Below are 23,247 nucleotides of genomic sequence, written 5' to 3' on the forward strand. Positions count from 1 at the left end.
CCCTAAGTGATAGACTTGCATTCTTAGGAAAGTATTTAGGCAGAACTTGGTCCTCAGGACCTCAGATTCTCAGAGAAAGACGGTCTCTTCTCCTCTGTTTGGTTGAAAACTTTTTAGTATGCTCTCCAGAGGAGGAGGAGGAGACTGAAGTTTGCTGAGCACCCACTTCCTGCCCACGCACGCCCCTCGGTTCACGCAAGTACTGTCTACATTCGGCTCCCAGGGAATGTATGACCCGGGCTCGTCAGCCCATTTTACAGATGAGGAAAAGGAAGCCCAGGCAGACGACGCCACTATCCAGGTAGGCACAGCCAGGACTGTGTGACTCCACAGTCCGTTCCTTTTCTGTCTCCCAGGCCTAAGCCCTGAGTTCCGGTTCAGGCAGAAGGCTGGGCTGGAGCAGATTGCCCGCCCCCGCCCCCCCAGAAGATCCCACCTGCAGCCACTGGCCCAGGCCCTCGCCATGGCCAGGTGACAGCGCAGACGGCTCAGCTGGCCGCCTCCCCCCGACTCTCGGCCATCCCGAGTCCTGGCCATCTGGCCCCTGTTTCTGTGGTTCTCCGGCTGCCCCTCCTCAAGGACCTTCTTAAAGGGCCAGAGGCCCTGTTTGGGCTCCGTAATAAAGGACCTCGGTTGGCAGCTTTTACCAGGGCAAGCCTCACAAAGAAACGGCCCAAGCAGCAGGGATTTCTGGCAGTGGCGCAGGTCTGTTTCTCCTACCAGACGACAGCATCCGAAAGGCTTACCTGCTCCTCCCAGCACACACAGCCCACCCCCCGCAACCCCCCAGCAGTAACGCGGTCAGAACGGCCTGACTCTCGCGGGCTCTGCCCATTCTCCGCTGATGCTTGCCATAGCCTGCTTGAAACTCCCGGTCCTGAGAGGGCCTAGAAATATGCTCTTTCTAGGAGCAGGTGGAAAATTAACCCACATTAGGCGAGAGCCGGGTGCTGCCGAATCGAGGACAGCGAGGCCCACTGGAAAGGAGAGAGACGCGCGCCTCGTAACCGGGACAGGGCTGGCCGCACTCCCTCTCCATTGGTCCAAATCTGTGCCAGCCTCCCACCGGCATCTGTGGGCGTGCTGAGAGCAAGCCACGGATTTCTATAGAGACAGTCGCCATGGTACTAGGTGTCTTATTCTGCTATTTCAAGAGGAAAATCATCAAAAGGTCAAAGGAAGAAAATCCACCACGAGGCTTCCTTTCTTTTTTTTTCCCCAAAGATTTTTATTTTATTATTTATTTGGAAGGCAGAGTTACAGACAGAAAGATTGGCCAGAGCTGGGCCAATATGAAGCCAGGAGCCAGGAACATCTTCCAGGTCTCCCACATGGGTGCAGGTGCCCAAGGATTTGGGCCATCTTCCATTGCTTTCCCAGGCCATAGCAGAGAGCCGGATCAGAAGTGGAGCAGCCGGGACTCGAACCGGCACCCATACGGCAGAGGCTTAGCCCAATGTGCCACAGGCCAGCCTGACCACCACAGGGCTTTTCAATCTACACACTCAACACGTACTTAATCATGCTTTCACGTGTGCCTGGCACCACATTAAATGCTCCTGACAGCAAGAAGGGCCCAGAGAATGAACTCGTGATGCAACCCACAGAGGGTCAAGGCCAAGTCTAGCCACTGCCCATCCTGGGCCTGATTTTGCTCTCACAGTAAAATCCTTGGAAGAGTGATAGTAAGATCCTCAGTCTGTCAACAAGGGGCTGGAGGGTGACACTGCAGTGGCCTGCCCGACAGCTCGGAATGCTTAGCATTTGGAAGGAGGGTTGTGATGTGTCTGAGGCAGTGTCCCAGCTAGGGATCGGAGGGCCGTGCAGTGGGGACCCCGGATGTAGGTTAGTAAAAGGCCCACGATTCACATGGACTTGAAACAATTTCAGGCACTCAACCAGGCTGTCACAACTGGGACCAGTCTTCTGTCCTGTTGGCTTGAGGGGTGAGGCAAGGAAATGGCGTTACCAGAGCCCAGTGGGGACGGCAGCCTTGGAGGGGCCCTGGGCTTGGAGCAGGCCAGGGTGGGGCAGACAGGGGCTGAGAGGCTGGGACAGCAAAGGAGAGTCACCCACAAAGATGCATGTAACAGCCACGTGTGGGTCGCAGCCTCCCTGCTGCGCGGCTAAGCTTGGGGTGTGGGCTTCTTCTCTGCGGGAACCAGCTACCGCTGCACTAATGCTGGGTGGCAATCACAAACTCAGTAGCTTATACTGAGACGTTTCTCTGTCGTATGCACGTATCTGAGGATCAATTGCACCCCTGCTCGAAGGGTCTGCTCTTGGCGCCAGGCTAAGGTTGGGTTTGGGTCTGCACCATGAGCTCTTCAAACTACATGTACCAAGAGACATGCTTTTCTTATGGTGACAGGAACATTGGAGACCAAACCACTCAAGCACATTTACAATTGCCTTGCCACTCACATCCCATTGGTCAGCGTCAGTCACGTGACCAGGTTCAACATCAACACCACGGGGGAGATAGACTCTACCAACTGAGACACGCGGGGAAGCCAGGCATGAAAGGGTGTGGGTGCATGATCTTGGTATGGGCAATAAAGAATTGTAAGGAAGATTCCCATTGACCATAGTCCCCAAAGGAAAATAACGCAAACAACAAAGAGGAATGAATGCGGACTGAAACCCAGCAGTGGCTTTGTATGGTATCCACTTGGACAAGCTGCTGAAGTGTGGCGGTGGGGTTCAAGGGTGAGAACACAAAGGCTGGTGAGGGGGCCAAGACTGGAGGGGCACAGCTCTCAGTGGAAACTTCAGGACTCTGAGGCCCACAGGGTCGTTCTCGGGGCATTCACGGCTGTCCTGTGATCAAAGTCAGGGGCGTGACAAAGCTGGGGATCTAATTCTACTCTGAGCCCCGAGGCACTGGGAACTCCAAAACAGTGGGAACAGCACGCACTGAGAGACAGACCCCAATCACATGGTTTTCAAGTGGTAATGGTTGATCCTATGCACTGGGATTCAAAATCTGACCACGTGGGTACCACACTAAGGAATTTGCTTAGTTCTTTTTTTTTTTTTTTAAGATCTATTTATTTATTTGAAAGTCAGAGTTATACGGAGAAAGGAGAGGCAGAGAGAAAGAGAGAGAGAGAGAGAGAGAGAGAGAGAGAGAGAGAGAGGTCTTCCATCCGCTGGTTCATTCCCCAATTGGCTGCAACGGCCAGAGCTGCACCAATCCAAAGCCAGGAGATTACAGGGGCCCAAGGACTTGGGCCATCTTCTAATGCTTTCCCAGGCCACAGTAGAGAGCTGGATCGGAAGTGGAGCAGCTGGGTCTGGAACCAGCGCCCATATGGAACACCAGTGCCTCAGGCCAGGGCATTAACCCACTGCACCATAGCACCGGCCCTAGTTCTCTGCTTCTTATTATAGCCCCTCTCTGAGGCTCAGCTGCCTCCATTGCGAAAAGTGGCCAAGAAGACCTGCCTCGGAGACACGGAGTAAGAAAGCAAAGCAGCACTGTGCGTGAACGGAGCCTGGAATCCACACGGTGTTCAAGGCACACCCGTGACCACGGTGGCGTGGATGTGGCCACCATCTCACGCTTCTCGTGGACCCAACGATCAGGCTGCGCTGGCCGTGCCTGGCAAAGAAGCCGACAGAGCAGGCATTCGCTGTGGAAGAGGGGAAGCCGCCCCTTCTTGCGTGTGAGCTGTCTTGTGTAAAGCGAGACTTCGACAAAGGGTCACCGGGATGGGGCGAGGAATTCAATACACTCCCTACCATGCAAGTTGAAGGCGTGGAGGGCTCTTTAGGGAGGACTGAATGGTGCCAAGTATTTGCTCCAGTGCTCTCGAGAAGCCGCTGTTTTCAGAGTGTAGAATGCGGCTGAGTGCTGGGGACTTGTGCCCGAAGCTGGGAAGGACTTGGAGTTGATCACGGTTGCCGAGTCAGGAGTATACTGTCCAGTGGTGGGACGTGGGGCACACATACCCAGTTCAAATCCCGCCTCAGCAGTTTGCTCTGTGGATGGCCTTGGACAAATGCTCCCGTGTCTCCGGACCCCAAAGTCAGGAGCCAAGAGCCCCATCTGAGTCTCCCACACGGGTGGCAGGAACTTAACTACTTTCCTGATGCATTAAGAGGAAGCTGGATCAGAAGTGAAGGAGACAGGACTCAAACCAGCCCTCTTAGATGGGATGTGGGTGTCCCAAGAAGCAGCCTAACCCCCTGCTCAGCAACACCCACCTCATCAGCTCTTCTTTAAAAATTTTTTATTTATTTGTTTAAGAGACATAGAGACAGAGGCATGTGTACGTAGACAAAGAAATCTTCCGTCTGCTGGTTCACTTCCCAAATACCCATAATGGCCAGGGCTGGATGGGGACCAAAGCTAGGAGCTGGAAATTCCATCCAAGTTTCCCTCATTGGTGGCAGAGACCCAATTATTTGCACCATCACTGCTGCCTCCCAGTCTCTGAATCAGCAAGAAGCTGGAGTCAGCAGCTGGAGCTGGGTGTCAAACCCAGGTGCTCTGCTATGGGATGTGGGAGTATTAAACACCCTCTTCACTGCTGAAGGCCTACAGTGAGTAGCTTTTCATCAGTATAGCTAAATCCCTGACATAGGCTACTTATAGAGGAAGGAGGTTTATGTTGGAGGTTCACAGTCCAAGGTGAATCCCATTGGTCTGGCCGTCTGGTGAGGCTGGAGGGTGAGCACCTGTGGAGAACAGTCACATGGGAAGTCAGGAAGCAGAGGCCAGCCTCAGCCAACTCTGCTTTTATAACCAGCCCTGCCCTGAGAGCTATGTGCCAAGGGCATGACCCCAGGGACCTAAGGGCCTTGCACCAAGCACACCATCTCAACTCCGTCACTGAAGGAAGTTTCCACTCTCCGAACCACCAACTTTAGACTTTGGAGTTTGAACATGTGCGTGAGCTGGGGAGTGAAATCATGTCCAAACCCCAGCGGCAGGCAAGCATGCCACGTGCTGAGCGGTCTCTCTTGCTGAATCTAATCCTCCCAGGGACCCAGGCACCGGGAGTCAGCAGCTTTCTTTTTCTGACTTAGTGGAAACTGGACCTGGCCAATTGCATTTGCAACGTGTACGCCTTGAGCAAGCTACTGAACCTCTGTGCCTCAGTTTCCTCCTCTGAGAAATGGAGGCGCTAAAAATAACCTCTAGTTGCTTGAAAAGTGATAAAGCCTATCTAAATAAACGTCTGCTATTTTTATCCCATTGTGAAGGGTAGCTTGGGAACTCCAAGCCCAGTCTACCTCATTGGAAAATACTCAGACCACACAACTCCACAGATAAATATGTAAGGGGACCCCCCCCCCCCACCAAGACCAACGCCTGATAAATAAATTAAGTTTCATTGGTTCCTTTGTCCCAACCAGCCCCAGGCACAATCTTGGGAAGCCACTTTCCAGCTCTGGATCTTGGGTAAATCATGGAGCCTCTCAGAACCAGCTGTTGCAAGTGGGGCATGCCATGCAAATCAGTTTGCTCAGTGCTTAGCCTCTACCAACTGCTTAATAAATATTAGCTACTTTTTAAGAAAAGATTTTACTGGGGCTGGCATTGTGGAACAGTGTGTTAAGCTGCCACCTACAATGCCAGCATCTCATATGGGTGCCTGTTCATGTCCTGGCTGCTCCACTTCCCATCCAGCTCCCTGCTAATGGCCTGAAAAAAGCAACGGAAGATGGCCCAAGTGTTTGGGACCCTGCCATCCATGGGGGAGACCCAGATTTAGCCCCTAACTTCTGGTTTCTGCTCCCTGGCTTTGGTCTCACCCAGCCCCGGCCATTTGTGGAGTGAGCCGGCAAATGGAAGATTTCTCTTTCTCTCTCTCTCTCAGTAGCTCTGACTTTCAAATAAACAAGCAATTCTGTTTTAAAAAGAGGCATTTTGGCTGAGAGCTGGAAGTAGGCGGGTCCTGTCTTTAGGACCAATAGCAGAAGCTGTCCTGAGGTCAGATTTCTCACCGCAGTTGAGGACAATGCTCCCCGCCTTGAGCTCCTTGTAAGTCACCCAGTACGCAGAGGGCAAGACCTCTGGCCTCATGGGTAGGGCCTGCGTTGCACCAGATGCTTCCCAAGCGTGTGTTCTTTGGGTTCCTCCAGAGCCCTAGGAGGCAGGAGCCACCGTTTGCCCTTGCTTCACGGATGCAGGGAGGCTGAAGTCAGCACATGGCAGCCGGTGGGAGGAGAGGAGGCCGGCGACCCGCTCTATCTGTCAGGATACAGATTCCGATGCTCTCAACCACGAGGCAGCTCTGGGCGTGCCAAGTGCACCTTCCGTACGGGGCTGATAGACTAGAGCAGAGAGGACAGCTCTCCCCCAGAAGGAAAGACAGGTCAGCACAGTTCAGACCCCTGTGCCCGAAAGGTTTGATGACAGCCCGTGGCACTCGCTCCGCTCTGCCGGGCTGTGAGTGTGTGTGTGTGAGAACAGAAGGCCGCGTTCTGGCCTAGTGTATCAGCCTCTCAGAGCGGCTATGACAAATGCCCGCAGCCTGGAGGCTGGGTGTCAGCAGGGCTGGACTCTCCAGGGGTCCTTAGCTGGTGGATGGCCGTATTCTTGCCGTGTCCTTGTGAGCGCTTCCCTTGGCACTTCTCTGTGTACATTGCCTCCTCTGCTTGGGATAGAGCCTGCCTTAATGGTTTCATTTCACTTTTGAGCTTCTTTAAAGACCCTCTTGAATTCCGAGACATGGCTTAGGACTTCGGCACAGGAATTTGGGCGATCACCATGCAGCTCCCAGCCACCCCTGACTTGAGGGGCCACAGTGCCTCTCTGGGCCCTCACACGGGCCTGTGGAATCCTGCAGATGCTCTCAGCAGAGGCCTCTGAGCCTGGGGCTCCCAGCAGGCCCTGAGGCTTGCTCACAGACTGGTCCCTTTGGGTCTCCAGCCCGGGCAGACCCTACTCAAGAATCATGCCCTCTAGGAGGCCTTTCCTGCTTGTCCCATCTAAAGAACTCCTTTGCTCACACATCCTGCCCAGTTTTTATCATCTCCCAAGCTAGCAGGGTATTATTGGCTTGCCTGATTATTATCTCTCTCCCCACCAAAATGCCAACTCCATGGAGACAGAGATTTTATTTTGCTCTTTCTAGATCCCCAGCACTTAAAATATCGCCTGCGCCATGGGTTGTGGGGGAAGGGGAAGGGGAGAGGCATGGACAGGGGATTTGGGGGGTCGGCAGTGGAGCTGCTCCTGTAAGTCTGCAATGGTGGATACGGGTCACCGTGCCTCTGAGCAAACTCATGGAATGTACAGCACAAAAACCATCCTCATGTCAACCAGAGACTGTGCCAGTATTGGCTTACCAATTGTAACATGCCTATCCCACCAATGCAAGATGTCAATCTCACAGAAAGAGGAGGAGGGCGTGGTGGATAGCAGTGAGAACGCTCTGTCCTTGGAGCTCAGAAAAATAAAAAGTCTACCCATCTTCCAAAACACACCTAGCAGATAATAAGGATCCTGTGACTATTTGCCGACGACTGAAGGAATCAACCAATTAGCCTCAATTTGTGCAGTTTTACTCCAAGCCCTGCTCTGTGATGTGAAAGACCTAGCCAGCACAGACCCTGAAAAGGATTGCAAAATTAGTGGGGGAGGGGGGATGCAATTAAAACACAAGGTCAGTGGCAAACAGGATGTCAATGGTAATGCATTCGAAAGCTCTCAAAAACCATGTGCCTGAAGGGAGTCTGGGCCGTGAGGCACCTGCAGACAACCCCTCCGCCCACCTGTAGAAATGCCTGGCAGTCCATAGAGCAGGAGCGACCCCCACACATTGGGGGACAGCCGTGGTGTGAGCCACCATGCGGGACAGAGCCTGGCTGGCCCCACGGCAACCTGTTCATAACGCACCAATGCAATGGTTCTGTCACCTCCCTGCTTCTCCCCAGGCTTCCAGTGGTTACCTCCCATGCAAAGAACTTACCCCAAACCCTTGTCTCAATGCCTGCCTTTGAGGGGACACAAAGGAAGACACCGTCCAGTGGCTAGCCTGGTACAGAGAAGTCACCCCTCAGTGGTAGTCACTGTTACCGCGGCTCCTACTCACAAGAATAGAGTCCTCCTCCTCAGTGGGGGGTCTGCCCCATGACCCCCAGCAGGTGCCTGCAATTGCACTTCGTACCGGCCCCTTCTCCAACCCACCCACCGGGCCGCCCCGAAGGACCAGGGTTCGTCTGCACTGCCGTCTCCTTCTTAGCTCTGCTCTTTTTTGTTTTGTGGCCATTATTAGTAAAATCAGGGGGACTTGGACACAAGCACTGTGAGATCTGATCACTCAGAAAGCCACTCAGGGACTAGCAGGCGAGGCAGTGGCCACAGCGTGGAGATGCAGACAGGGAGGTGACGCCTGTCCACAGTGGGTCAGGGCAAAACGGCAGGGAAATTTCATCGTGCTAATTGGAACAGCACACAAGTTACAACTTATGAACTGCTTGTTTCTGGAATTTTCCTTGTAACCTCTGCTGATCATGGTTGACTGTGGGTAGCTGAAATTCACAAAGCTAAATTGTAGATAAGAAAAGCTCCCATAGCAACAAGGATCGTAGCTGTGAAAAGCTGAGGCACATGGTGGGGGAGTCTCTTGTCTCAGTCCACTTAGAGGGTCGATGGCAGAGGGGTTCCTCACATAGGTCTGTCCCATTCTAACTCCTGTGACATCCTACACACCTGCACACTGCCCCGCTCTGCACTCCCAGGGAGCTAGGAGGACAGATGATGAGGATGGCAGGAGTAATCCCAGAGAGCTTCCTGGAGCAGGTGGCACTGGAACCTCAACGACAGAGCACAGACTAGGCTTGGATCTGTGGCCCTGGGCAAGGCGCCGTAATTGCTCAGGTCTGCGGTAATCCCATTAGAAAATGGGCATCACAGGACTCGCCTCACAGCATGTTATGCAAATTAGATGTGTTGGTTGAAAGAATGAGTTTTAGTCTGAGGCAGCTCGGAGTTAGAGTCCCAGTACAATCACCAGCAAGTTTAGAAAAGAGACTTGATCGCTCTAAGCCGAATTATTTCATTTCTAAAATGGAAATAATAACAGTTCCCAGCAAACAGAACTGTAGTGAGAATTAAGTAAGATAGCACATGTAAATTACCTAACACAGTGCATCCGATGCAATAAATATGCACTAGATACTTGGCACTTTGAATCAGGATATTAATAGCTGTGGCATAAATTGGTGCAAACTATTTTGGATAATGATGAAGTAAAGCAAATCTGAAGTGCACACACCTCTGGTCCAGCCTTCCCTCTTTTAGGAATTTACTCCTAAATTCCTGTGTATAAGGATGGTGACTGAAGCATCATTTCTTATTTTTATTTATTTGTTATAACATTTTTATTTATTTGGAAGGCAGACAGAGAGATTTCTTCAATCCACAAGTTCACCCCCACCAAATGCCTGCAACAGCTAGGGTTGAGCCAGGCAAAAGCCAGGACCCCCAGACTCAATCCTGGTCTCCCATGTGAGTGGCAGGGACCCAAGGTGCCACTGGCAGGAAGCAGGAATTGGAAAAAGAGCTAAGACTCAAATGCAGGTACTCTGAGGTAGGGTGCACACATCTCGAGCAGTGTGTTAACCACTGGTCCAAACACCCAGCCCTGGATCTTCACCTCTAACAGTAAAACACTAGAAACAGTTCAAATGCCCATGGCTGGGGAACTGGTTTTATCAGATGCGGTGATACCCACAAGGAAAGACCATGTAGTTGTTCAAAGGAAGACTGCAAGTGTGTGCATACACATAGAGAAAAATGTGCAAGGAGGCATTGGTAAGGAAAAAAAATAGTGGAATATTAGTCTAGATTTTTTTTATTCTTTAAAGGCATACACTTGTACTTAGAAATATTCTAAAAAGATTGTCAAGAAATTATTTTTAGATTTATTTATTTATTTGAAAATCAGAGTTACACAGAAGAGAGAAGGAGAGAGAGAGAGAGAGAGAGAGAGAGAGAGAGAGAGAGGTCTTCCATCTGCTGGTTCACTCCCCAATTGGCCGCAACGGCCGGAGCTGCGACAATCCAAAGCCAGGAGCCGGGAGCTTCCTCCAGGTCTCCCACGTGGACGCAGTGGCCCAAGGACCTTGGCTATCTTCTACTGCTTTCCCTGGCCACAACAGAGAACTGGATCAAAAATGGAGCATCTGGGACCCCAACTGGCACCTATATGGAATGTTGGCCCTGCAGGCAGCGGCTTTGCCCACTATGTCACAGTGCCGGCCTCGTCAAGCAACACTTACCAGTGGTGGTTCTTGGCAGGGCAATTTTGTCACCTCCTCCCTCCCCCACCTGGGGGACATTTTCCAAGTCTGGAGACATTTTTGGTTTAAACAAATGGGGAGTGGCACTGACATCCAGGGAATAAGGCCATGAACACTTGTAAACCCACTGCAGCACCCAGGCAGCCCAGGCACCAAGTCTCAGTGGTGCCTGGAGCACAGGCGAGAAGACATTTTCAGGGTCATGCTTCTCTAGTGCCTGACTGTGATGCACGACCAGCGACCAGCAGCAGCCACCAAAGCCCCTGCCTGCTCTGAGGGCGAGCTCACGTGTGCGCAGTGCCAGCACCCGGGGAGCGCTCGCTAGGTGTTCTCGCGCCCTCGCACTTTCAGTTTCTGCTTCTGCAGAAGTCGCTGTGCCAACACCTGCTCGCCAAGGGGGCTGCGAGCCTCCTGTGGGTCACGATGATGCTCCACCTGCTGTGTGCAACTCACACTGAAGCGAGCCATGGCCACCCTGCAGGGCCCGGAGATGGCAGCCGGGGCGGGGGGAGGGGGACACACCTGATGCATGAACAGGGGGCAAGCAGAAGCTTGAAGATGGGCGCTAGCTGCTGACACTCTGAGGTTACACAGCCTGCAGCTGCTGGGGGCAGGGGGCGGGGTGGGGTGGGCGGAGCTCCAGGAGGGCTGCTAGGAACAGAAACAGCCCCACCGGCCTTCTGCCAGCACCTTCTGCAGGGACAGTGACCACAGGCAGGGCCCCCCAGAGGGCTCCACACAGATTTGTGCCCAGCTGGGGAGCATGGGTGTGCACCTGGGAATCCCACCCTGCCTGCGTCAGGAAAACGGGGAAGCATCCGTTTTCCTAAATGACTGTCCACAAAAACATCTAACGTCCTAGTCCACTTTCTGTTGCTGTAACAAAATACCCGAGACTGGCTCATTTACAAGAATTAAAGTTTATTTGGCTCATGGTTCTGGAGGCGGGAAAGCCCAAGAGCATGATGCTGGCTTCTGGCGAGGGCTGCTACTTCTTCTTTTTTAAAATCCATTTGAGAGATAGAGTTACAGACAGAGAGTTGGGGAGAGGTCTTTCATCTGCTGGTTCAGTCCCCAAAAGGCAGATCCAAAGCCAGGAGCCAGGAGCTTTTTCCGGGTCCCCCACGTGGGTGCAGGAGCCCAAGGACTTGGGCCATCTTCCACTGCTTTCCCAGGCCATAGCAGAGAGCTGGATCGGAAGTGGAGCAGCTAGGACACGGACCAGCACCCATGTGGGATGCTGGCCCTGCAGGTGGAGGCTTAGCCCACTGCGCCATGGTGTTGATCCCTGGCAAAGGCTTCTTGTCACATGACAGCATGGCAGAGGGCATCACGTCGGGATACAGGGCCGGCTGGCAGCTTGGGTCTTCCTCTTTTTATGGAGCCACCCTCATGAACTTATCTAACCCTAAGGACCTCTCAAAGGTCCCAGCTGCAGGAACTTCTGGGGGACACATTCAAACCCCAGCATCTACCACGGGGACAGTTCTTGCTACACATACATTTTACGTATATGCTTTCTGTTCAGTGCTCACACCCCCCAAGGACTTAGGAGCTGTCACTTTTCAGGTGGGAAAACAGAGGCTCAGAGGGAAGAAGGAAGATTCTCCAGAACTACGACCCAGGCCCCTGCCATCTGACTGTGGACTTGGCTCTGCCATCTGACTGTGGACTTGGCTCTGCCATCTGACTGTGGACGTGGCTGCTGGCCACATCATTGGCCTTCCTCTGCCATTGTTATTCTGCAGCTGAAGACCAAGGGCCCCCTTCCTCTCTCGGCAGGGATGCTTCTGAAAACCGCACCTGAGTTTGAATGGCCACTTCCTTGCCTGGGAGAGAAAGGCCGGTAGCCCCACTGCCCACTTCAATAACGTTTCCAAACCTTACTTTGCAGGGCCCTTAACAGACAGGGCTGCCAGCCAAAGACAGGACAGCAGGCCAAACGCCCCGTGCTGTATTTGGGACATACTGACACTGAACAATTATTTACCTGAAGGTTGATGAAGCTTAGAACTCGGTGTTTTGATTTGATACATTCAATGTTTGCTAAAGTCGACTGTCAAAGCAAGGAAGGTGCTGGGCTCATCCAGGAGAGATTTTGCACATCATGCTCACTTTCCATGTGAGCTCCAGAGCTCACTGATCAGGAGCACCCGAGGGGCAGAGGGAGTGACAGCAGAGAGCAGAGGCTGATGGAGATGAGGCCTGAGGATGTCTCTGTGGCCTGGGCCCCATCAGAATCCCTAATGTGTGTTTGTACCTTTGGACGCTCTTTCCTAAAGAAAGGCGACACACTCTATGAGCTCCAGGTTCCACCTTGCCTGGCTGAGGGAGGCGCTCCCCTTGCCCACACCAGTATGTGACATCAGTGGTTGCTCCTGGTTATCAGGCACTTGCTCTATGGCCAGCCATGAACACCCTTAACCCTCACGCCCACACCCAGGGATACAGCTCACCATGGGTACCCTACCTAACCGAGGCTGAGGGTGGTGGAGTAACTCCCCTATCACCACTCAGCTGGGAGGTGGCCACAAAGGATTGGAAGCCGCATTGAGTTTCCTCCTTGCTATGAGGACAGCACTCAGGGCCCTGGTCCCCAAGGCTGGTGGGGAAGAGACTCAGCTCCCTGAGGGTCCCCAAGCTGTTCCAAGTGCTGCCCGAAAGGGTGTCCCCTTGGGGAGAGCTGGGGCCCACACCAGGGCCAGAGCAGGAGAGGGTTCTAGGCGTACAAATGAGAGTTTCAGAATTAGGCTTGACAGCCAGAAATAGCATCAGCGTCAATCTTGGTTGCTAAGCGACTGCACAGCAGCATCTCATTTAACCCTCACAGCAGCCCTGCGGTGGTGGTGGCATTAGGGGCTGCATCTTGCAGATGAGAGAACTGGAGCTCAAAGAGATGGCGAGGGTGTCAAAGAGCACCCAGGAGGATGGGGGAGGTAGAACTGGGGCGGGGGTGGGCGGTACAAGGCAGCCTGCTGAGAGCAGGGACTTGGCTGGGGAGCCAGGAGGGGCAGTCCGGTCTGGAGGTGCTGTGTGGGTGGCCTGTGGCTGCTGTTAGAAATCACTGCGACCTCCAAGGCTTTGAAGCCACACCAACTTATTGTCTTCCATTCTGCAGGCCGGCAGTCCAAGTGCATCTCGTTGGACTAAGACGGATGCATCAGCAGGGCTGCCTTCCTCCTGGAGGCTCCAGGGCAGGACTCTGATCTTGACCTTGACCTCTTCCAGGTTCTTCAGCCTGGCTCCAGCACCCGAGGGGCAGCCTCTTCCAGGCTCTCCTGCACTCACTTTCTTGCCTCTTTTCCATATTTCAAGGACCCTTGTGGTTGCGCTGGGCTCGCCTGGATAATGCAGAATTACCTCCCCATCTGAAGATGCTATCACCTCCTGATGTCCCATTGGCCACGCCAGCCACATAGTCACAGGTTTGGGGGGCCAAGGCCTCTCTAGGAGGGGTGTTGTTCAGGCTTCCAGGGCCACCTTGGCCTTCGACAGGCTTTGCCTGTGTTCTAGAGGTGAGGGATGAAGTCACCATGGGTAAAGGTGGGCTCAGGCTCATGGGTGACGGGAGGCCATAGAGACAGGTCGCCCCGAGTCTCAGGAGGACCACACTGGGCACTGCCATCGTTCAAGGGGAGCTTTCTGCCCACTGAGCCATGCTGGGGACCACGTGGCTGGGCACAGCCCCTCTCAGGAGTGTGGCCAAAGCCTGTGTCCTTGGTGGGAGGAGGGAGAGGCTCTGGCAGGAGGACGGGGCATTTCCTGCTGTGTTAGAATAGGATAACCCTTTCACCCAAAAATTCCATTCATGTGAGTTTATCCTGCAAAATGATAGTCACACACTTAATTGCTCCGAAGTCATCGTAGGTTGGAGACAATCTAGCTGTCCAACAGGGGACTGTCCTGGTGGCACAGTCACAGTAGAATCTGTCCTGTGCTGCCATCAACATGGTGAAGAGGGGAGCAAGGACTTAGCCTATTGGTGTTGCCTGAGTCCCACACCAGAGCGCCTGGGTTTGAATGCTCGTTACAGCTTCTGATGTCAGCTTCCCAGCAGTGCAGACCCTGGGAGGCCCTTTCTGGCTCCCAGCTTTGACCTAGCCCATGCAGGGACTTGGGGAATGAACCAGGGGATTGGATGCTCCTATCCCCCAGAAAAAGACAGAAATCTTTCAGACAAAAGGTGCAGAAAGTATAGTCTGCTTAGAATACTGCAATTAGTGCAAAAAGGGGCAAGAGAATCATAGAAACAAATCTACAGGTACTGCAAAATGTTTGTGGAAAATGCACATTATCTTTTAATTCCAATCAAGAACTTGTTGAAGTCCCTTTTGTATATAATATGTAAATATGCCTGAAATGTCATTGGATCATTGGAAGGATATGCGAGCCACTGAAGGCACTGGCTGCCTCTAGGGAGAAGCAGGTGTCTGTAAGCCAGGGAGGGAGATGTTGCACCCTCAACTCTTTTCCTTTTAGAATGTTGATCCATAAATGCATGTTTTTTTTTTTTGATGAAAAGTCAGGTGTTAATTTATTGTGATGTCTATGTTCACAATGAGTCATTTTTTTCTTTGCTACTGTCAAGAGAATATATATATATATATACCTCTGTTTTTCAACCATAAATGCATGTTACCCATCAATAAATGAACAATCAAAACATTGTTTTCAAAGGTTTTGCAAAACGCTCACAGAAACACTCAGTTGTCTGAGCTGGAAGAACTCGGAGCCATTGAGCTGCGGTCACACCCCCTGGAAGGGCCAGAGAAGCTCCATGCCTGCAACACCGACTTCTTCCTTCCCACCGTGCCCTCCTTCTACACCCAAACCTTGGCACACAATGGTCCATCTCACTGCAGTACCCCCACTTCCTCTTCTCACATCTCTGTCCACAACAGTAGCTGCGTTTTTTCCTGAGCGAACAGCTGGACTTCAGTTCCCAGCTGTTTCTCAGTTGCAGTTGGGCATGGCCAAAAGATTGGGTTCAGGCCAATGCAATGTGAATGAAGGGCTGTTAGCCTATCTGGCCTGACCCTATGGAACCACCCGTACCTGAGCCTGCTGGACTTCCGCATGTACTCTCTGAAGACCGGAGACTCCTAAGACCTGGAGGTAGGCTCAGAAAGCAACAGCTTGGATCCCAGAATGACAGCGTGGAGCAGAGCCCCACCCCTTTCAGGGGACTGTGACACAAGCAAGAAACAAACTGAGCATAAGCCACTAAGACCTGGGTTGTTACACTAATCGGCCTGCCTTGGCTACTATTTAAGTAGCTGGGATTCAGCCTGCAGGCACTGGTTTAAATGTCACTCTGTCCTTTGAGCCGAACTCCCTGGTTGCTTTAACTGCCTGGAACTGGGACAGAGGTGAGTGAACACGTTGGTGGGGTGTGTCTGGGGCTTGGCCTGGATTAAGGTGGGGGTAGGGCAGACAGGCATTGCACCATCTGCATTGCAGTGGGGCCCACGGCCAATTTCCTTGTCAAGCTGAACCGGTGTTTGCAGCAAGAGGGAATGGAGGCTCCCCAAAGGAAGACCATGAGTGGTTCTGCCAAGCAGCTTCCCAAGAGAAAGGCGACACTGCCTCTGGTGTGACAGTAAGGGCCACGCCCAGTCCGCACAAACTGACTTTTTTGAGGCTTGTTTTCTGTTGATGACTTCGATGAATCGTTCAGTGCTGGACGTATTTGTTCATCTAATTTTACTGAGCTCTTTTTCTGCAGCAGGCGTTGGGCAGGGCATCAAGAGTGCAGAGACTAGCAGCCAGCTGCTGCCCTCCCACGCTCCCGATCTAATGCAGGAATCAGATATAATCATAACCCCGAGAGCTGTGTGCTGGGGCCCAGCCCTCCTGTAGGGGCCTGAGAGGCCAGAGGGGCCCTGAGCCTTACCCGAGGGATCTGCCGTGCAACCCTAAGGAAGGTTAGCATTCAGCTTAGAGAAGGGAGAGGTGACAGCATGTGTGGGGTTTTTTGTTTGTTCTGTTCTGTTTTGACTGGCAGAGTTAGACAGTGAGAGAGAGAGACAGAGAGAAAAGTCTTCCTTCCGTTGGTTCAACCCCCAAAATGGCCACTATGGCCGGCGCTGCACTGATCCGAAGCCAGGAGCCAGGTGCTTCCCCTGGTCTCCCATGCGGATGCAGGGCCCAAGCACTTGGGCCATCCTCCACTGCACTCCCGGGCCATAGCAGAGAGCTGGCCTGGAAGAGGGGCAACTGGGACAGAATCCGGCGCCCCAACCGGGACTAGAACCCGGTGTGCCGGCGCCGCAAGCAGAGGATTAGCCTAGTGAGCCGTGGTGCCGGCCTGTTTGTTCTGTTTTAAACAGAGAACTCACTTCTCCATTCCACTGAAACAATGGGCTGGGGAGGTTGTGGTTTTTTGTTTTGGGCTTTTGAGAGGCAGAGAGACAGAGAGAGAGCACGCTCCCATCTGCTGGTTCACTCTCCAATGCCTGCAACAGTCCAGACCCAGCCAGGCTGAAGCCAGCAGCCAGGAATACAATGCGGTTCTCCCACATGTGCACAGGGACCCAACCACCTGAGCCGTCACTGGCTGCCTCGCAGGGTGCACACTAGGGTGATACTGGAATCAGGACAGGACCCAGGACACAAGCCCAGGCACTCTGATACAGAGCGCAGCCATCCCGAGTGGCATCCTACCTGTTAAGACCACACGTCTGTGCCAGCATTTGCAGAGATAGGTAAGTGAGGGGATGTTGAACATTTGGGGTGCTAACTTGACCCAGGGTTAAGCTAGCAAATATTAGCAACTTAGCCAATTTCCTAATCTCCTTCTCATTTATATCCTTGACTTCTACTGCCTGCAAGGCACTGAAGGAGGCGTCGGTCAATCCTTATAAGAACCCCAGGAGGAAGGCCCCCGGGTACTCCCTGTTTCATGCATGTTTTAGTGCTACGGACTGAATGTGCCACCCCACCCCCATCCCAAACACACAGAGTTCATATGTTGAAGCCCTAACCCCTAATGGCCTATATTTAGAGACAGGGATTTCAGGCAGTAATTAAGGTTTAATGAGGACATAAGCATGGGATCAAAATCTAATAGGAAGAAATCTAAAAAAAAAAAAAAATAAGGGGAGGGGCACTGCTGTGGCATAGCGGATAAAGCTGCCACCTACAGTGCTGGCATCCCATATGGGCACTGATTTGAGTCCCGGTTGCTCCACTACCAATCCAGCTCTCTGCTATGGCCTGGGAAAGCAGTGGAAGATGGTTCAAGTGCTTGGGCCCCTGCACCCACATGGGAGACCCCAAAGAAGCTCCTGGCTCCTGGCTCCGGATTGGCACAGCTCTGGCCATTGTGGCCAACTGGGGAGTGAACCATCAGATGGAAGACCTCTCTCTCTCTCTCTCTCTCTCTCTCTCTCTCTCTGCCTCTCCTCTCATTCTGTGTAACTCTGACTTTCAAATAAATAAATAAATCTTTTTTTTTTTTTAAAAAGGAGACAGTTGTGTCCAGAAACCTCGCACCCTTAACTTGCTCCTGCATCTGTGATGAGGTGGCCCCTTAGTCTGGTGGGTGATCTCTGTGGGTTCTGTACCTTCCCAAAGTCTTGGGCCCTGCCATGGCCAGAGCCACCTCGACTCTCTCCCTCCACCTGCCCACATCCTGTGGCCCTGTCTCCTCTGAGGGCCCTGGGAGAAGAGGCACTGCCTCCCTTCCAAGGGTGTCCCTACGAATAGAGAAGAGATGGAGTCAACCAGCCAGACCAGCCAAAGGCCCCTGCTGAGGAGATGGGGGTGGGAGGGTGGGGGGCCAGGGAGGCTGTCAGTGCCTTTGCCAAAGCCAGACCGCAGTCTAATTACAGGCCGGCTCTGTGCTGAGCAGGGCGGGCTGGCTGGGAGGGCACGGCAGGCTTGGGGGTGGAGAGGGGCAGTGAGTGTCCAGGCCTGCTGGCTGGGGGCGGGGTCGGGGGGGCAGCTCTGTGTCTAGTGTCTGCAGACCACACACGCACTGGGCCTGCAGAGGGTGAAGGGCACACAGTGAGGAGTACTGGCCATAGCCCGAGGGCTAAGCAGCACCTTTTGCCCCCCACCTCTTTCTCAGGCAATCCCCACCCCCACCCCTTCCCCACCAGCAGCCAAGACAAACAGGTGAAGGTTTGCTGTGTTTGACAGAGAACAAAACGGAAGATCCAGAAATGACACAGACTGCTCCGCAGTGATGACCTAAGATGGCGTTGTGGGGACCGCTGCTCACGGCAGGAGGTATCTAAAGGAAGAGGAAGGAGCAGGCTTGGCTCACAGGGGTTCCCCTCGCCTAGGCCAGCTGGGGAGCTGAGACGTCTGCATGTTCACACCCAGGGGCCATCAGAAGGCGCGGTGTGGCTCGGGGACCTGAGTAGCGTACATCCGGGCTCTCGGTTTTGCCTTTCTGTCCTTCCTCTGGGGCTGGAAGTCCCTCAGGAAGTGAATCTCGCTGGCCCCCGCCTCAGAGCCCCTCCGACAGCCCTCAGAAAGCCCCTGCCCCTGCAGCTTCTGCGTGGAGCGCCCAGGTGGTTCTTTAGAAGGCGCCCCATGCTTTTGACCTTGGGGGCCTGTTTGGAGATGTCAGTCCCCAGTGGCTTGGGTGCATCTCCATGGCCCGAGGCGCTGTGACTCCCTCCCCCCAAGCAGCTGCCAGTCGCTCATGGCACAGCAAAAGCCACTGCCGTGCCAGGCTAAGCACTCTCAGCCGCTTTCGACACCTGCTCCTGATTCACCGCGGGGACTGCCACGCAGCTTGTGGACGTAGCAGGCTTTCCTGTACTCGGATCCCGGCACCGGCCTCAGATCGTCGAGCACCCACTCATGGCCACCGGGGGTGCAGAGACTTGGAAGTTGCGCAGGCCCTCCCCTTTCATCTCATGCTTAGGGGCACGATCCATTTGGGTACAGGTGATTGTCTTTATCACCCGTGGAAGAAGGAAGACATTGCTATGGTCTGAATGCATACCCCTCGGTTCGTGTGTTGGCTACGTCTTCCTCAAATTGATGATATTTGGAGGTGGAACTTTGTGGGATCATGGAAGTTGGCTGAGGTCAAGGGGGTGGGGCCCCCGCGATGGTGTTAGTGGCTTTATCAGAAGAGGAAGAGCAACCTTAGCCACAGCTGGCTCAGTCTCCCTACGCCATGGGACACCCTCTGCATGTGATGATACAGGAGAAGGGCCTCACCAGAAGCCAGGACATGCTCTGGAACTGCCCCGCCTCCAGAAGCACAAGTCATGAACTACGCTCTGTAAATGACCCAGGCTTGGGATGAAGGCAGACACTGTCACAACAGCCTGCAAACAGCTCTTTACAAAATGGGAACTTTCTGGTGACAATGACAGCTCAACAGCGCAGAGTTCTCTGCTAGCATCTCCAGGGCTGGGGCAGGAGTTGACTCACCAATGACCAGATGTGTGTCACACATCTTCAGCATCTTAGAGGTGGCTAGCAAGGGAACCCACAGGCCTCCACATCCACAGAGGAGATGGTTAGCTGGAGGACAGAAGCCGCCAAGGGAAAAGAGCTGATGGTGTTAAAGTTTCTGGAAAAGGCTGATGCTAAAAGAGACTAGACCAGGCCTGGTGTGTGTGGCTCTCAGAGGCTCTGCCCACGTCTTCTCCGCCCCATGGCTGCTCTTGCCTTGCTGTGAAGGCAGAAGCAGCTGGCATTGCCATGGCAACCACGCAGCATCAACTTCCAACTCACCGCGGAATGTTCTATCACAAGAGCAAAGCCCCCTGAAAATGTGTTTGGAAATTGGGAGCCACAAGCAGAAAATGACGGCAGGGAGCTGTGGAGAACTGCAGAAGGAGGGCGTAGTCACGTTCCCTGCCTCCTTACTTACCCACGAATGCAACCCAAAGGCACAAGACTAACCCAATTTCAAGGCAGAGAAACAGAGAGAGATGTGTCACCAAGGCTTATCTCTGGGGAGACACAGAGGGCAGAGGCACTGTTTTCATGACACACAAATGCTCTGAGTAACTGTTGGCGATCAGCTCACGGGGAGCTAAGAAGACGGCACCTGCTTATCAGTGGGTCGAAAGCAGAATGGGTCCCCGCTGCTTCCTCGCCTGCAGGTTCAGCCATCCGCGGATGGAAAATTCTATTTGGTAAAAATAAAATTGCATGTGTACATAACAAGGACAGCCTTTTTTTTCTCGTCATAATTCCAGAAACAATTCAATGGAACAACTATTGACATAGCAATTACATTGTATTAGGTTTTAGAAATCACTAGAGATGATTTAAAGTACACAGGAGGAAGTGCGTAGGTCCTAGGCAAATAGCACACCTTTTTATAGAAGGAACTTGCACATCTGTGCTCTTTGACATCTGCAAGTGCACCTGGGACCAACCTCTCTGGATAGTGAGGGGCACCCTCCGTGTTAAACTGCTGCCTGCAATGCCAGTGCCTCATATCGGAGCACCGGTTCCGTTAAGCTCCTGGTTAATGCACCTGGGAAGGCAACAGATGATGGCCCAAGTGCTTGGGCCCCTGCCACCCACGTGGGAAATCTGGGTGGACTTCCTGGATCCTGGTTTCAGCCTGGCCCAGTCCCAGCTGTTGTGGCCATCTGGGGGAGCAAACCAACAGATGGAAGGAAGATCAAACTGAACCTCTTCTTTCCCATAAAGCTCCTCTCATCAGACGTTTTAGTTAAAGTAACAGAAGTCCAACCAACCCGGGAGGTCAGCCTCAGCAGGGCTTCACAACCTTTGTTGACCTTTGTGGCCAGATAACCCTCGCTGTGGGCAGTTGTCCTGTGTACTGCAGCCTGCTTCCAGCACTCCCGCTCTCTATGCCTCGATGTCGTTAGCACCCCATGAATTGTGACAGCCAAAAGCGTCTCCAGACATGGAGAGCAAATTCACCCCAATTTGAAAGACCCACTGTCCTAGATTAAGACAAAGAAATAGGAGTGAGGAAGCCAGGGGAGGTGAGGTTTTGACTTTCGGCACCAAAGAGAGGGAATGGCAGGTGTGAGTTGGAGTCTCAGAACAAGTGGACTCAACCCCCGGAATATCAGCAGGACATTCTCTCCTCCTTACTCCTTGATCGTTTTCCAGCCCCATCCACCTGGTTGTGTTGGAGGAGGTGGAGCGACGGCTGTTGGAGCCCTAGGTCACAGGGCGCAGTCTTACCAGGGACAAGGATTCTACTTCCTCCCGCCGGGCTTCACTCTGGGCTCTGATTGGCCCAGCCTTGGTCACGTGGCCCTCGCCCCCTGGTGGCAGCGGGAGGAGCAGTGCACGAAGTGCTAGGAAGATCAAACAGTGGTTGTCCCCCTTCGGGGCAGCTGGTTTACCCAGGCCTTGGGGGTGAGCCACGGGACTGTGCGGGAAGCAGCATTCGGCTCGCTTTTCCGCTCGGAAGACGCAGGTGCAGTAAGAAGATGGAACTGGCCCTGAACGTGAGCTCCACATTGACCCGCAGGACGTGGGGTGGGGTGGGTTCTGCATGGCGGGGAGGGCCCCTCTGGGCTGTTAGCGGAGGCGGATTGATTTGGTGTCAGCTTGGACAGTGTCTCTGGAGGAGGTGAGCGTGTACAGTGTGGAACCTGAGCAAGGCAGACTGGCCTGGATGACGTGGGCGGGCCTGATGCCACCGCTGAGCGGAACAAACGGGCCGCCCCGAGCACCAAGGGCTTCCCCAGCAGACAGCTCTTGCACTCATCTGTGCCCTCGGCTCTGCTGGGGCTCCAGCCTGCCAGCCCACACTGCGAATCTGGGGCGTGCCGGCCTCTGTTCTCCGGTGCCAGCTCGTCCGAATGGATCTCTTACCCTCCCTATACTCACACTATTGGTTCCACGTCCCCGGAAAACCCTGGTGAGTAAGACAGTTTCTCATCAGCTGCTCCTTGAATAAAGAGAAAAGTGGATTTCTAGTTTCTGCAGGAGTCAAGAAGAAACGCAGTGGGTTTTTCTTCCTAAAGGCAGAGTAACCCAGACAGAGGGAGAGACAGAGAGAGATCTTCCTTCTGCTGGTTCATCCCTACCACGTGGTCCCAGTGGCCAGGGCTGGACCAGGCTGAAGCCCGGAGCCCAGAACTCCATCCAGGTCGCCCAAGTGAGTGGCAGGGTTGCCAGCACTTGGGCCATCTTCTGCTGCTTGCCCACCTGCTTTAGTAGGAAGAAACTGGATTGGAAATGGAGTAACCAGGACTCAAGCCAGCATTCCAATACAGAATGCCAGCATTCCAAGAGTGGCCTAACACACAGCCCCAAAGTGCAGTGTTTAAGGAAGGAAAGTGGAGAGGCTGGAGCTGTGGGCACCGTGGCTTAAGCCGCCACCTGCAATGCCAATATCCCATATGAGCAAGGGTCGAGTCCTGGCTGCTCCACTTCCTATCTAGCTCTCTGCTAACAGATCTGAGAAAGCAGTGGATGATGGCCCAAGTCCCACCTGGCTCCTGGCTTCAATATGCCCCAGCCCTGGCTGTGTGGCCATTTGGAGATCTTGCTCTCTCGCTCTCTCTCTCCCTCTTTGTAACTCTACCTTTCAAATAAATAGATCTTTAAAGAAAAGGAAAGTGGCAAGCTCAAAACAGCACAGGACATGGATCTTTCTTGTTAGCAGACATTGAAGAAGCTGGAGATAGGGCCAATAATATCTACAATGACTACCAGGTGGGCCAGGTCCCAGCAGAGCTCAGCAGGGTGAGGAGGGTTGGGTATGAAATTCTGACTATTAGAGCAACTAAAAATAGAAGCCATTGATTTCACTGCACATGAGGGGACAGCAGGAGAGGGAGGCCAAGGCCATGGGCTGAGAAGCCAGGCGGAGGCTGGAGAATTAGAACAGGAACGGCCCACGGAGGGTGACAGCAGCCATCTCTGCTGCCTCAAGTCAGTGAGTTCCTGCCACCCGTGGGGGAGACCTGGGCGGTATTCCTGGCTCCTGGCTCCTGGCTCCTGGCTCCTGGCTCCAGGCTCCAGGCTCCAGGCTGCAGGCTTGACACATCCTTGGCTGTTGCAGGCATCTGGGGG

General features: G+C 53.4%; 1 pseudogene; it reads right to left on the reverse strand.

Annotated features, from left to right (window-relative positions):
- Positions 1-10,581: 10,581 nt before the first annotated feature.
- Positions 10,582-23,247, reverse strand: part of LOC133758752 (myeloid differentiation primary response protein MyD88-like) — a 71,860-nt pseudogene continuing 59,194 nt past the window's right edge.

Source organism: Lepus europaeus, chromosome 4 (assembly GCF_033115175.1).
Source record: "Lepus europaeus isolate LE1 chromosome 4, mLepTim1.pri, whole genome shotgun sequence".
In the NCBI taxonomy this organism is placed as follows: Eukaryota; Metazoa; Chordata; class Mammalia; order Lagomorpha; family Leporidae; genus Lepus; species Lepus europaeus.